The sequence below is a fragment of the Paroedura picta genome, chromosome 2 (genome assembly GCF_049243985.1).
Source record: "Paroedura picta isolate Pp20150507F chromosome 2, Ppicta_v3.0, whole genome shotgun sequence".
In the NCBI taxonomy this organism is placed as follows: Eukaryota; Metazoa; Chordata; class Lepidosauria; order Squamata; family Gekkonidae; genus Paroedura; species Paroedura picta.
Genome location: NC_135370.1, coordinates 166656482 through 166668517, shown reverse-complemented (window position 1 = coordinate 166668517; position 12036 = coordinate 166656482). Strand labels below are relative to the sequence as shown.

General features: G+C 45.1%; 1 long non-coding RNA gene across 1 annotated transcript in view; it reads left to right on the top strand.

Annotated features, from left to right (window-relative positions):
- The first annotated feature begins 6356 nt into the window (after positions 1-6356).
- LOC143828839 (uncharacterized) overlaps positions 6357-12036 on the top strand; it is a 45552-nt gene continuing 39872 nt past the window's right edge. Inside the window, exon 1 of the long non-coding RNA XR_013227925.1 lies at positions 6357-6473. This is a non-coding gene — a long non-coding RNA (uncharacterized LOC143828839). The remainder of the gene's footprint in view (positions 6474-12036) is intronic.

The following is a 12036-nucleotide window of genomic DNA, read 5'->3' as shown; positions in this document are numbered from 1 at the left end:
TGTTGGGTGGGGATGGACAAACTCTAACGAAAGATGCAGAGAAAGCAGAAAGGCTTAGTGCCTATTTTACATCTGTTTTTTCCCACAGGTCAAAGTGTTTAGGCACATCTAGAGATGGCTGTAGCCAAAGGATAGTGTCTGGGTGGCAGGTTAACATGGATAGAGAGGTTGTCGAGAGGCATTTAGCTGCACTGGATGAGTTCAAATCCCCTGGTCCAGATGAAATGCACCCGAGAGTACTCAAAGAACTTTCCAGAGAACTTGCACAGCCCTTGTCCATCATCTTCGGAACCTCTTTAAGGACTGGAGATGTCCCGGAGGACTGGAAAAGAGCAAACGTTATTCCGATCTTCAAAAAAGGGAGGAAGGATGACCCGGGAAACTACAGACCAGTGAGTCTGACCTCCGTTGTGGGGAAGATAATGGAACAGATATTAAAGGGAGTGATCTGCAAAACATCTGGTGGATAATTTGGTGATCCAAGGAAGTCAGCATGGATTTGTCTCCAACAGGTCCTGCCAGACCAACCTAGTTTCCTTTTTTGACCAAGTAACAGGTTTGCTGGATTGAGGAAATTCGGTTGATGTCATTTACTTGGATTTTAGTAAAGCTTTTGACAAGGTTCCCCATGATGTTCTGATGGATAAGTTGAAGGACTGCAATCTGGATTTTCAGATAGTTAGGTGGATAGGGAATTGGTTAGAGAACCGCACTCAAAGAGTTGTTGTCAATGGTGTTTCATCAGACTGGAGAGAGGTGAGTAGCGGGGTACCTCAGGGCTCGGTGCTCGGCCCGGTACTTTTTAACATATTTATTAATGATCTAGATGAGGGGGTGGAGGGACTACTCATCAAGTTTGCAGATGACACCAAATTGGGAGGACTGGCAAATACTCCGGAAGATAGAGACAGAGTTCAACGAGATCTGAACACAATGGAAAAATGGGCAAATGAGAACAAGATGCAATTTAATAAAGATAAGTGTAAAGTTCTGCATCTGGGTCAGAAAAATGAAAAGCATGCCTACTGGATGGGGGATACGCTTCTAGGTAGCACTGTGTGTGAACGAGACCTTGGGGTACTTGTGGATTGTAAACTAAACATGAGCAGGCAGTGTGATGCAGCGGTAAAAAAGGCAAATGCCATTTTGGGCTGTATCAACAGAGGCATCACATCAAAATCACAAGATGTCATAGTCCCATTGTATACGGCACTGGTCAGACCACACCTGGAGTACTGTGTGCAGTTCTGGAGGCCTCACTTCAAGAAGGACATCGATAAAATTGAAAGGGTACAGAGGAGAGCAACGAAGATGATCTGGGGCCAAGGGACCAAGCCCTATGAAGATAGGTTGAGGGACTTGGGAATGTTCAGCCTGGAGAAAAGGAGGTTGAGAGGGGACATGATAGCCCTCTTTAAGTATTTGAAAGGTTGTCACTTGGAGGAGGGCAGGATGCTGTTTCTGCTGGCTGCAGAGGAAAGGACACGCAGTAATGGGTTTAAACTTCAAGTACAACGATATAGGCTAGATATCAGGAAAAAGTTTTTCACAGTCAGAGTAGTTCAGCAGTGGAATAGGCTGCCTAAGGAGGTGGTGAGCGCCCCCTCACTGGAAGTCTTCAAGCAAAGGTTGGATACACACTTTTCTTGGATGCTTTAGGATGCTTAGGGCTAATCCTGCGTTGAGCAGGGGGTTGGACTAGATGGCCTGTATGGCCCCTTCCAACTCTATGATTCTATGATTCTATGATCTCCATTTCCTCTTGATAAAGGCATGCCGGCCCTGTTGATGCTTCTGGATCTATCAGCGACTTTTGATACAGTTGGCCATTTGGTCCTGATCAACCACCTTGCCTCCCTGGGGATAATCACCCTTAGTTGATTCTCCTCCTTCCTCCAGGAATGGTCTCAGAAGGTTACCATCAGGGAAGAGAGGTCTTCCCAATGAGATCTGAATTATGGAGTCATAGAATCATGGAGTTGGAAGATACATCCAGGGTCATCTAGTCCACCTCCCACCTGCCACCCCTTCTCCTCTCCAACTCCTCCTCTGCAACTTGAAGATCCAGGCAATGAGACTGCTTGATTGCTTCAGTTGAAGCCGGTGGGGCAGAAGAGTGCCAGAAATACGCATGTAAGCTCTCTGCACATGCACTCTCTGGCAAACTCTCTGTCATTCAATTCAGAAGCTTTGCCAGCAAGGCAGGGCAGGGCCCCTTGAACCGCAGGGCCTGTAGCACGTGCTACAAGTGCCACATGGATAAACCGGTACTGTCCAGATATTTAGCCCAAAATTCTTTTGAATTAATTTCAACCCACCCGTTTTGGTTTGACCCTCTGGGGCGAAAGAAAACAACTCTTCTCCATCCTCTGTTTGACAGCCTTTCAAGTAACAGGGTTTGGTCCTCTCTCCAATGTTATTCAGCATATATATGCATCCTCCTGCTGAGATTGTCAAGAGGTTTGGAGAGAACCAGCATCAGGACTCTTGGCTTTATCCCAGAGCCTGGATGTGGTAGTCCAATGGTTAAGGGAGAGCTGGTTGCAGTTGGATCCATCTGAGGCAGAGGTCATGTGGCTGGGAAAGATTGATATGATAGTTGGAGGACCACTCCCAAGTCTCAGTCGTGTCCAGCTCTCCACTGTAGACTCTGTAAAGAGCCTCAGGGTACAGGTGGATTCTGCACTATATTTGGATAAACATGGTAGAATCATAGAAGCATAGAGTTGGAAGGGACCTCATGGGTCATATAGTCCAACCCCCTGCACTGTGCAGGACACTCACATCCCTATCGCTCATCCACTGTAACCTGATGTTTAGATGGAATTTCTTTTGAATTAATTTCATCCCATTGGTTCTGGTCCATCCCTCTGGGGCAAGAGAGAAGAAGAAGAAGAAGAAGAGTTGGTTCTTATATGCCGCTTTTCCCTACCCGAAGGAGGCTCAAAGCGGCTTACAGTCGCCTTCCCATTCCTCTCCCCACAACAGACACCCTGTGGGGTGGGTGAGGCTGAGAGAGCACTGATATCACTGCCCGGTCAGAACAGTTTTATCAGTGCCGTGGCGAGCCCAAGGTCACCCAGCTGGTTGCATGTGGGGGAGTGCAGAATCGAACCTGGCATGCCAGATTACAAGTCCGCACTCCAAACCACTACACCAAACTGGCTCTGCTCCATCCTCTAGTAGTATGGTCAGCATTTTTTCACCTCTCCCAGGCCACCAAGCTGGTTCCTTATTTGTCTGGGTCAGATCTTGCCACATTGATCCATGCAATGGTCACCTCCAGACTGGACTACTGCAATTCGCTCCACATAGGGCTACCCTTGAAAACACTTTGGATTTTGCAGGTGGTCTAGAAAGGAGCTGCCAGGTTTCTGACCAGTCAGTTCATATTACTCCAATTCTGCAGCAGCTGCACTGGCTGTCAACTAGTCTCCATTCAAGTATCTTTAAAGCCTTTAATAGTCTGGAACCTTTATACCTATGGGACCTCCTCTCCTGTTACAATCCCATTGCAGCATCCCATGCAGAGCCCTTCTTTCTGGGGAGTGACACATCTTTGTCAGTTTGAACTTATTTTAACAGTCTCCTTGCTATCAGCTGCAGCAGAAGAGATTTCTTTAAGTCCATGCACAACCCTGGCTGATATTGGCAAGTGATCCATAAGCCATTCCAATCATGCCTTAAAGCAAAGCAGCTTAGACTCATGCATCCAGCTGCTGTGAGGTTGTGTGTCCTGATTAGACAACATAAGGTAGTGGCTGTTTTTCAGCTTGACAAATGCTTTTAGGTACCTTTTTTTTTAACGGTAGTGGTGTTTATAGTTCACACCTTCCATAAATTGAAAGCTAGATACAGATCGAGGAAGAAGCAATTTTACGATCTATTGCCCTCTGGTTTTGTTGCAGAGAAGGAAGGTCTTGTTCCACCTTCTTATTATCTTTAAGAAAGAAATTAAGTGCCAGCTTGGGAGTGTGTGGATATAAATTGACTGTTTTAAAAGTGAATATGGTTTCATTTGTATTAGATACTGGTATTTGGGATTTGTATGTGAAATCTTAACTGATGGAAGCCACCCTGAGACTATTTGGGGCAGGGAGAGGGCTAGAAATAAAAATGTAAAATAAATAAAAATATATAAATAATAAAAGAAATATAAATAAAGAGTGAGGGCGGGGCTGAGGGTTTATTCATCTGTTTATCTGGAACAGACTTTCTCAATCAGGGTTATGTGAAAACGGTTTTGTTTAATGAACCCAAGCAGGGTTTACCAAATGGGTAGGAGTCAATGATAAAATACTTTTTAAAAAATTGTTAAACATTGATTGGGCGATAAGACCATATAAGGTCATGTCAACCCACACACTCCCCTCCCAAAATGGCCATTGATGGGGAAAGGGGCTCTGGATGGGCTTGATCACAGCTCTGCTTCCCAGACATATTCTGTATGATTGCACCACTTCTGGGGTTTCTCAAAGGATGAAGAATGTTTCAGGGGTTTCTCAATGGTAATAGAGTTGAGAAAGGTTGATCTAGAACAGGGGTAGTCAAACTGCGGCCCTCCAGATGTCCATGGACTACAATTCCCAGGAATTGTAGTCCATGGACATCTAGAGGGCCGCAGTTTGACTACCCCTGCTCTAGAACAATCACACCCCACCTTATCGCTTCAGACACAAGGTAGTTAACTGTACAATATCAACTTGCAAGGGCCCAGAACAGAACAGCTAAGATGGTTCAGAATACTCTAATTAAAGCACAGAGTTGTTCGAAATGCACAAATTACAGATTAAAAAGTGAACAAAAGTACAAGAGGCACATCAAGAAAGCCACACAAGAACATTCACAAAGTATACAAGAATGAAAAGCAAAACGTATGGGAAAGAATGTATCCAAACAGGCAGAAACGGTTTACCTCGGGAGTAAAACTGTTTCCGCTGGTCCCCCAGTCTTCTCCCTGAGGCAGCTGCCTCATTTTACCTCATGGACAAATTGACCCATGGAACAATTACATTAAACAGCACATTACATATTGGGGGTGTGGGAGAAAAGCATCAAGTGAAAGAGAACAGCCCTGAGAAAATTTGTAGCTAAAAGCCACGATAGATCAAGACCTTCGTACTGCGCGTGGAGATATGGCCGCTGAAACATTTCCCCTAATGAATACAAACACTTTTCTCTTCCATTTTGTAATGACTTACACACAAAATAAAGCCGTAGCTCAAAATTTTATATACTCTTCGTTTAAATCATTTACTACACGATTAAACTTAATGGGCTGATTATGTGGTAGCACTCAGTTGTCAGAGCCAGCAGGAAATAAAAATTGGGAGAGATTGAATTTCATGTGCTACATTGTATTACAAGACATATTGAGTGTGATTTAGGAGTTACCCAGGCTGTGGGCGGCTCAGGCTGAAGAGTGTTGAATGGCTAGAGGAAGTGCAAATTGTTTCCAAACATGGAACAAAATTTCATAGACGGTATTGTGGAAAAGTTCCTAAGGGGTTCTCTAAGAACTGGGGTGGATCCAGCAGAGGAATTACATTTAAGGCCAGGGTGGAATGTTTTTTTGAAGTTCTCCCCTTCCACTACAGATAGGGAAGGTTGGGAAATTCCTGAACATTTGAGACAGCAAATTGAGACAGTGGAGTTTGGGGTGGGGAAGGAAAGTTCACCCTCCAGAGCTGCCATCTTCTCCAGCAGAACTCATCTCTGTATTCTGGGGGTGAGTGGTAATTCAAAGAAATCTCCAGACCCCACTTGGATGTTGGCAACTGCAGCTGAAGTCCTTGAACCTACTCAAGCTGTGCATGCATGGAGGGGGGCCTTTTCCCCAGGAGCAGCATGGAGGGTCGGATTTTGGGACTGCAGCAGAAGGAGAGAAGCATGGTGAGGAATTTGTGGGCCGTGGACCCAAATCCCCTCTCCTTGCAAAAATTACCAGTGGGACCTGAGCTGGGCCATCCATATTTTGGGGAAGGCATTCAAATTAAATATAGCCTGCTTTGGGAAACTTAAAACTCTATTGTGAAGGAGAGAGAAATCAAAGGCTTGCTAGCTTACATGTTCCACTACAACATTATAAAGCTTTAGGATCATATTGAGGGCATGTGAACATTATTAAGATTTTGATTGCCTGTACCCCTTGCCATGAGATTGCTCTCCCTGCAATCATGTCTGTCTTTAGACCTCAGAAACAAGGATTGGTAGGCACCTCCCCTGGAAGAACAGACTCTTTCCCCAGCCTTTCTGAGAAGTCTTCCTTTTATTTCCCTCCCTGTTCTTTCTCCCATCTCCTCTGCCCTTGAAGGGCCAATCATTCTCATGCAATAGCTCCTACACCTGTGACTGGCCCAGCCTTGCCTTTTGCTCTGGTCCAGGTGTTCCTCTTCAGTCATCCCCTGGCTGGCTCCTGTAGATTCCATTGTCTGCCTTAAGCAAAGAGCCTGTACCTTGATGTCACAGGACAGGTAAGAAGCCCAGCTCTGGGACCTTTGTGGTGGGTGGGTTGCCAGGCCAGGTCACATGGAGTGCAAATATGTCTCATCATCTTTGCTTATGGATGACTGTTGTTGTTTTCATTGCAAGCATACAACCATATGCAAGATCTATTTTGTGCATATAAAACAGACTTTCTCAACTAGGGTTTCTTGATGGACCTAGAAGGTGGGAATTGTTGTTTTTTTAATTGCTAAATGTTTATCAGGTGGTATGACCATATATGGTCATGTTGACCCACTTCCCTATCCTAAAATGGCCATGATGAGTCTGGAGGGGGTGGGCAGGGAGAGGGGCCCCAGTTGGGTGTAAACACAGCTATGCTTCTCAACCAAATTCTTCACGATTGCACCACTTCTGGGGGTTCTCAAAGCATGAAGAATGTTTCAATTGTAGGAAAGTGGAGAAAGGCTGATATAAAGAACAGACTACAGGGGCCATCAGAGGAAATATGTAGCTAGCATATTTAACTAAGGAACTCCCTGATGTTTTTTAAAACTAATATCCTCTGTGCCCTGATTGGCTTATTTGAAGACTTCCTGCTCCTTTGAGTAAACTTCCTCCCAGCTTACCTACAGAACAGTCAGATTCTCTCTTTCCTTCTCCCCACACTTTCTGTACAAAGTTTGTTTCCCTTCTAAATAATACTATTTTATTCTTTTAAACAGTTTGGTGCTCAGATCCCTTGCATATTTAAACACTGCCAATAATTTGAAATATGCTTGAAAATCTCATTTATGCCTTACCACCTCTCTTTCCCACCCCATCCCAAATCTCAGCCCCTTTAATTGGATTGTGTGTGACTGCACAGGATAAGCCAGGCTGTTCTCCAATAAATCATCGCCAGTGGGAAATTCTGTGCTTTCCTCTGGAGCTGGAAATCTTTTCTCATCACTTGCAGGGGTGATTTTTCATTCTAGTGGCTTGCTGGTGGACAGTCACTTAGCAAATCATTCTTAACTGTGTCAATGAAATTGCCAGTTATTTTAAACTCCATTTTTCCCTCAGAAGTTATGACCGTATATGTCTCCATGGAATACATTTTGGGTTCTATTCCTGGAAATATCTTTGCAAAGGGGAGATTGCCAGCTCTCTTACTGAAGATCCTATCTGGAACTCACCTTCACTATCAAAATGTCTTTTCCCACATAAAGTTGAGTAGGACAACAAGACTGTCCTTTTCTGTCCTGTCCTGGTCTTTCTAGGTCTTGGTTTAAACAGCTGCTTATGGCCGGTTGACCTCTGAACAGGACCAGGGAGATAAATATTACTCTGGTCAACTTTTCAGGATCAAAAATGTTCAGACAAATCTGTCATAGATCCTGTGTGGCCTGGAGAGGTCCTGAAATTACACCGATAAAGATAGCAGAAATATTCCCATGGAAAAATGGCAATTTAAGCCTCTTGATTCTATGCCATTATACCCTAATGAGGTCAATCCACTCCCCAAACTTCGCCCGCCATGCGGTCAGATCACCAGGAGTTTCCTAACCTTGAGTTGGCAACCCTAGAATTATAGGTTGGAAAGGGCCATATAGGCCATCTAGTTCAACTCTCTGCTCAATGCAGAATCAACCTAAAGCATCTAGAATAAGTAACTACCAAGCAGGATTAGTCTATCTTTTAAGGGTCAAGAAGAAGTCTGAAAATTCTAAAAGATTTTAGGAGCACTAAGGGATATTCCTGGGAGAGAAGGTGGGGGTATGGAATGGCACAATCTCATCAGACCTTGGAAGCTAAGCAGGGTAGGTACCTGGAAGGGAGACCACCAAGTAAGACTGCAGAGGAAGGCAATGGCAAATCACCTCTGTTTCTCCCTTGCCTTGAAAGCTTCTTTTTGGGGTCACCATAAGTTGACTACGACTTGACAGAAGTTTGTACACCCAACGCAAGCAATATCCATACCCAGCAAGATAAGATTGTGCAATCTTCCTCTTAGGATCTGGATTTTACTCCTCATTTGATGCTTAAGCAGTCCTTTCATTCAAAGGTTGGGTCCTGCCTGCTGCCTGCCAGACTTCAAGAGCTTCTCAGAGACAGTCTTAGAATGCATTGCATGGGCAGAAAGACTTCAGGGCACATACTGTTTTGGTAGCTTCTAAGCCCCTTGATTGTACATGGAAAGGTTAGGCCTCAGCCTCTGCTTGGTAGTGTGTGAAATTCTGGCATGGTTGTCCCTCTCCCATTCCAAGGAGTGCAGACTGCAATATATGTGTGGGGGGACAGGTGATCCACTTTATTGGGAGAACCTTCTGGCCTGGACCCTGTTCCCTGCTGTCTGTGGGAGACCTGCCCCCCTGCCCAGGCTTGTGCTTTCAGCCCAGATTTTCCCACCAGGGTAACAGCTAGGGCTGGCATCCCTATGCACATTGTTATTTTCACTTCCATTTTATCTTGACAATAATCCTATGAGGGAGGACAAGAAAGAGTGAATGGCTCATGAGCACTCCATGGGCACCATGGCAGAGTGGAGATCTGAATCTGGGTCTCCACAGTCCTAGTCCTACGCTCAAAATATCATACACTTCTACTGTATGCTTCTACTTTTTGCCCTAACTGCAACCAATGGTTTGGAGGTATCTTCTATTACACCATTTTTGAGAAAATTGGTTTTTACTGTTTCAAAAGTACTCCAGGGTCTATTAGAATTTTTGTGAGGTCTTTGACACTGAGGAAAACACTTTGAAAGTGGTTGTTACCGAATGGCGCTTTGGTGAAGACAAGTGAATTAGAAATAAGAAAAAACTGACCAAAATCTACTTCTTTCATTAGCTGATTGCTTTATTTTCATTGTACTCTATTCAGCCCCTGTTCAGGATTCTTTGTGTTTTCTGAATGACAATAGCAGGCATGATTGGATTGGGTGTGATATGCAGAGGGGTAACAGACATGAAGAAATTAGCATTGGTAGTGAGACAGGAAACCTAGATCTCAATTCAGTCCAGGGTGTGCTCTCTTGAGCTTCATTATCATTAGTGATTCAGCAGTCTCTTTTTCTAAACTCCCTGTGAAATTCCTTTGTAAAAGAATTGCTACTCTCAGGTCAGCAAGTGAATATCCTGGAATAGTAGTATAGTGGTTAGAGGGTTGAACCAGGATCTGGTTAAGCTCAGGCTCAAATTCTTACTCTGCCATGAAAACTTGCTAGGTTACCTTCATGCAATCTCATGATTTTTGCTATGATAAAACTGGGAATATTGTGAGCCGCTTTAGATCCCATTATTGAGAAAAAAGGAGTATTGTGAATTAAATGAATAATATATGAAATAAATTCCTCTGAAATACACACACTGGCACCCCGACAATAACACTTAGCATTTGACAGTGTATTTAGTAATGTCAATCTCTGGGGCTGAAGAAAGCCTTAATAGATTCCACTACTAACTAAGATTTCATAGTGAAGTGATGTGTATTTTGCCCGTATAGTGTTGGACAAAGAAACCCAATCTAACTTCTTTTAAAAAATACAACCTCTTGGAACAAAAATAGCCCCTAGACATCAGTTCCGATTTGTTACAGATGGAATCTCTTATTCTGTTTCTTGAAGAAACTTCCACTGTCTCAATTATCTTTGCTCTCACAATGGTAACTTCAGTCAACTACATTTTGCAAGGCTGGCAAATCTGCCAGACATCTCTATCATTGAAGGGGGAGGGGAGTTGTGAAAAAAGGAAGATTGTTCAAGAGTTTTGAGAATCTCTGATAATGTATTTTGTCTGGGTATGTATAGACCAAAGGGAGGGATGCAATTTTCCAAGCACATTGTGTAAGAGGATGGAGTAACGGCCACAGCTTTAAAAGGGGTTTAGATAGGTTCATGGAGGATCAATCAATGGCTACTAGCCATTGTGCCTAAAGAGAACCTCCACATTCAGAGGCAGTCAGCCTTTGAATTCTAGAGCCAGGAGGCAACGTCATGGCCTTAGCCTCTGTGCTCTGCTGTTGATCCTGCAAAAGAACTGAACTGGTCAGCCACTATGTTGCACAGGATACTGAATTAGATGGGCCACTGGTCTGATCCAGCAGGGCTCTTCTTATGTCTTTCTATCTACCTCTCTGCCTAACCTAGATCTGGATCAATTTCGGCATTAGGAGACATCCCTAGTTTTAGCCTCACTTTGGATTTCCTTTGGATGCTGAGAGTCAGCGCTAGCATTTCCACATTTGGGCTTTCCTCCCCTCATTTCCCAGACTGCAATTTGTAACATTTCTGCACTGAGTCCAACGGAGGCAGCCTCCCCTTTTCAAAAAATGTGGGGGTTTTTTTTGCAAAATGGTGCCTGCTTGTACTTCTGTTTTTGTTGTGCCCCTTAATCCCTCCATTCTGTGCCCTAGATCACCTCCCCCCTCCCCCCAAAGAGTCCTGAATGTATTTTGTTTTAAGCCCTGAGATATAACGTTATAGCATTATAACACTGCTGTGTAAGACTGCAAGGCTGCTTGTAAGTGTGAGACAGTGTTATGACGCGATCACCTCTTTTTAAAAAAATGCAGATTTTTCAAGAGGGAGAGGGAGGGAGGGAGGAGGAGGAGGAAAGTGGCATTCCCAAATGACTCAGAATGGTGGGCACAAGGAAAAACCCGATTGTACACATTTCTGCATTGGGCAGCCCCGGATTAGACCCCATTGGACCCTGCTTGAAAAGATGAAATCTGATTTTCTGGGCATTCCTTTGCCGCAGAGTAACTGAGGGGGCAATTCAGGACTGTGCCTGAAGAAGCAAATTTTAGTGTGGAAGCGGATGAAAAAGTTGACCCTTTAAAAATGCCAATCCGAACAATATTGTTAACTAGACGTAAAGCCCATTTATAAAAATGGGCAGAAAATGGGCATGGACCGGGCTGGTGCCTCTGGGGGCCTGGCCTTGTTTGGCTTAGTTGTACTTACGTGGGACAGGCTTGTTGGATGTGGTCGGCAGGGCGAGGTAAAGGAGGTGAGGTCTGCAGCGGGCGGCCATGTGGTTCGGTGCATCTGGCAAGGCCTTGGCGTGGTGCTGGCGTCAGAGCGGCTCCGTGGCGGTCTCCTGGCATGTGTGGCCATTTTGGGGCTGGCTGGCGAGCCCTTGGCGTGCCACTTGCGGTGGAGCAGCTCGGGTGCGGGTTCGTCATGTCCGCGGCCATCTAGGAGCACGGGAGCTGGCCGCGGCGGCAATACTAAAGGTAAGGGACAGGCTGGCAAGCTCCGGCCTCTGGAGCTCGGGGCGTGGGCGCGGCTGCAAAGCCCGGGGACAGGTGGGCAAGCGGCGAGGTGTAAGTGGGGGGTGGGGTGGGAAGGGCGCGGGAGGCCATGGCCGTGGCTGGATGTTGGGGATCGGGGTGGGAAGGGCGGGGGCTGGGGCGGCCAGGGACGGATGTCCGGGGTGGGGGTGGGAAGGGTGCGGGCAGGCAGAGTAGGAGCGAGGTCCGTTGTTGTTGTTGTTGTTATTGTTGTTATTATTATTATTATTATTATTAATATTTATTTAACTAACCCCATTAAAATCCCCATTAAAACATCAATCTACTAACACGACGGCTAAAAATCCCATCCCTCGC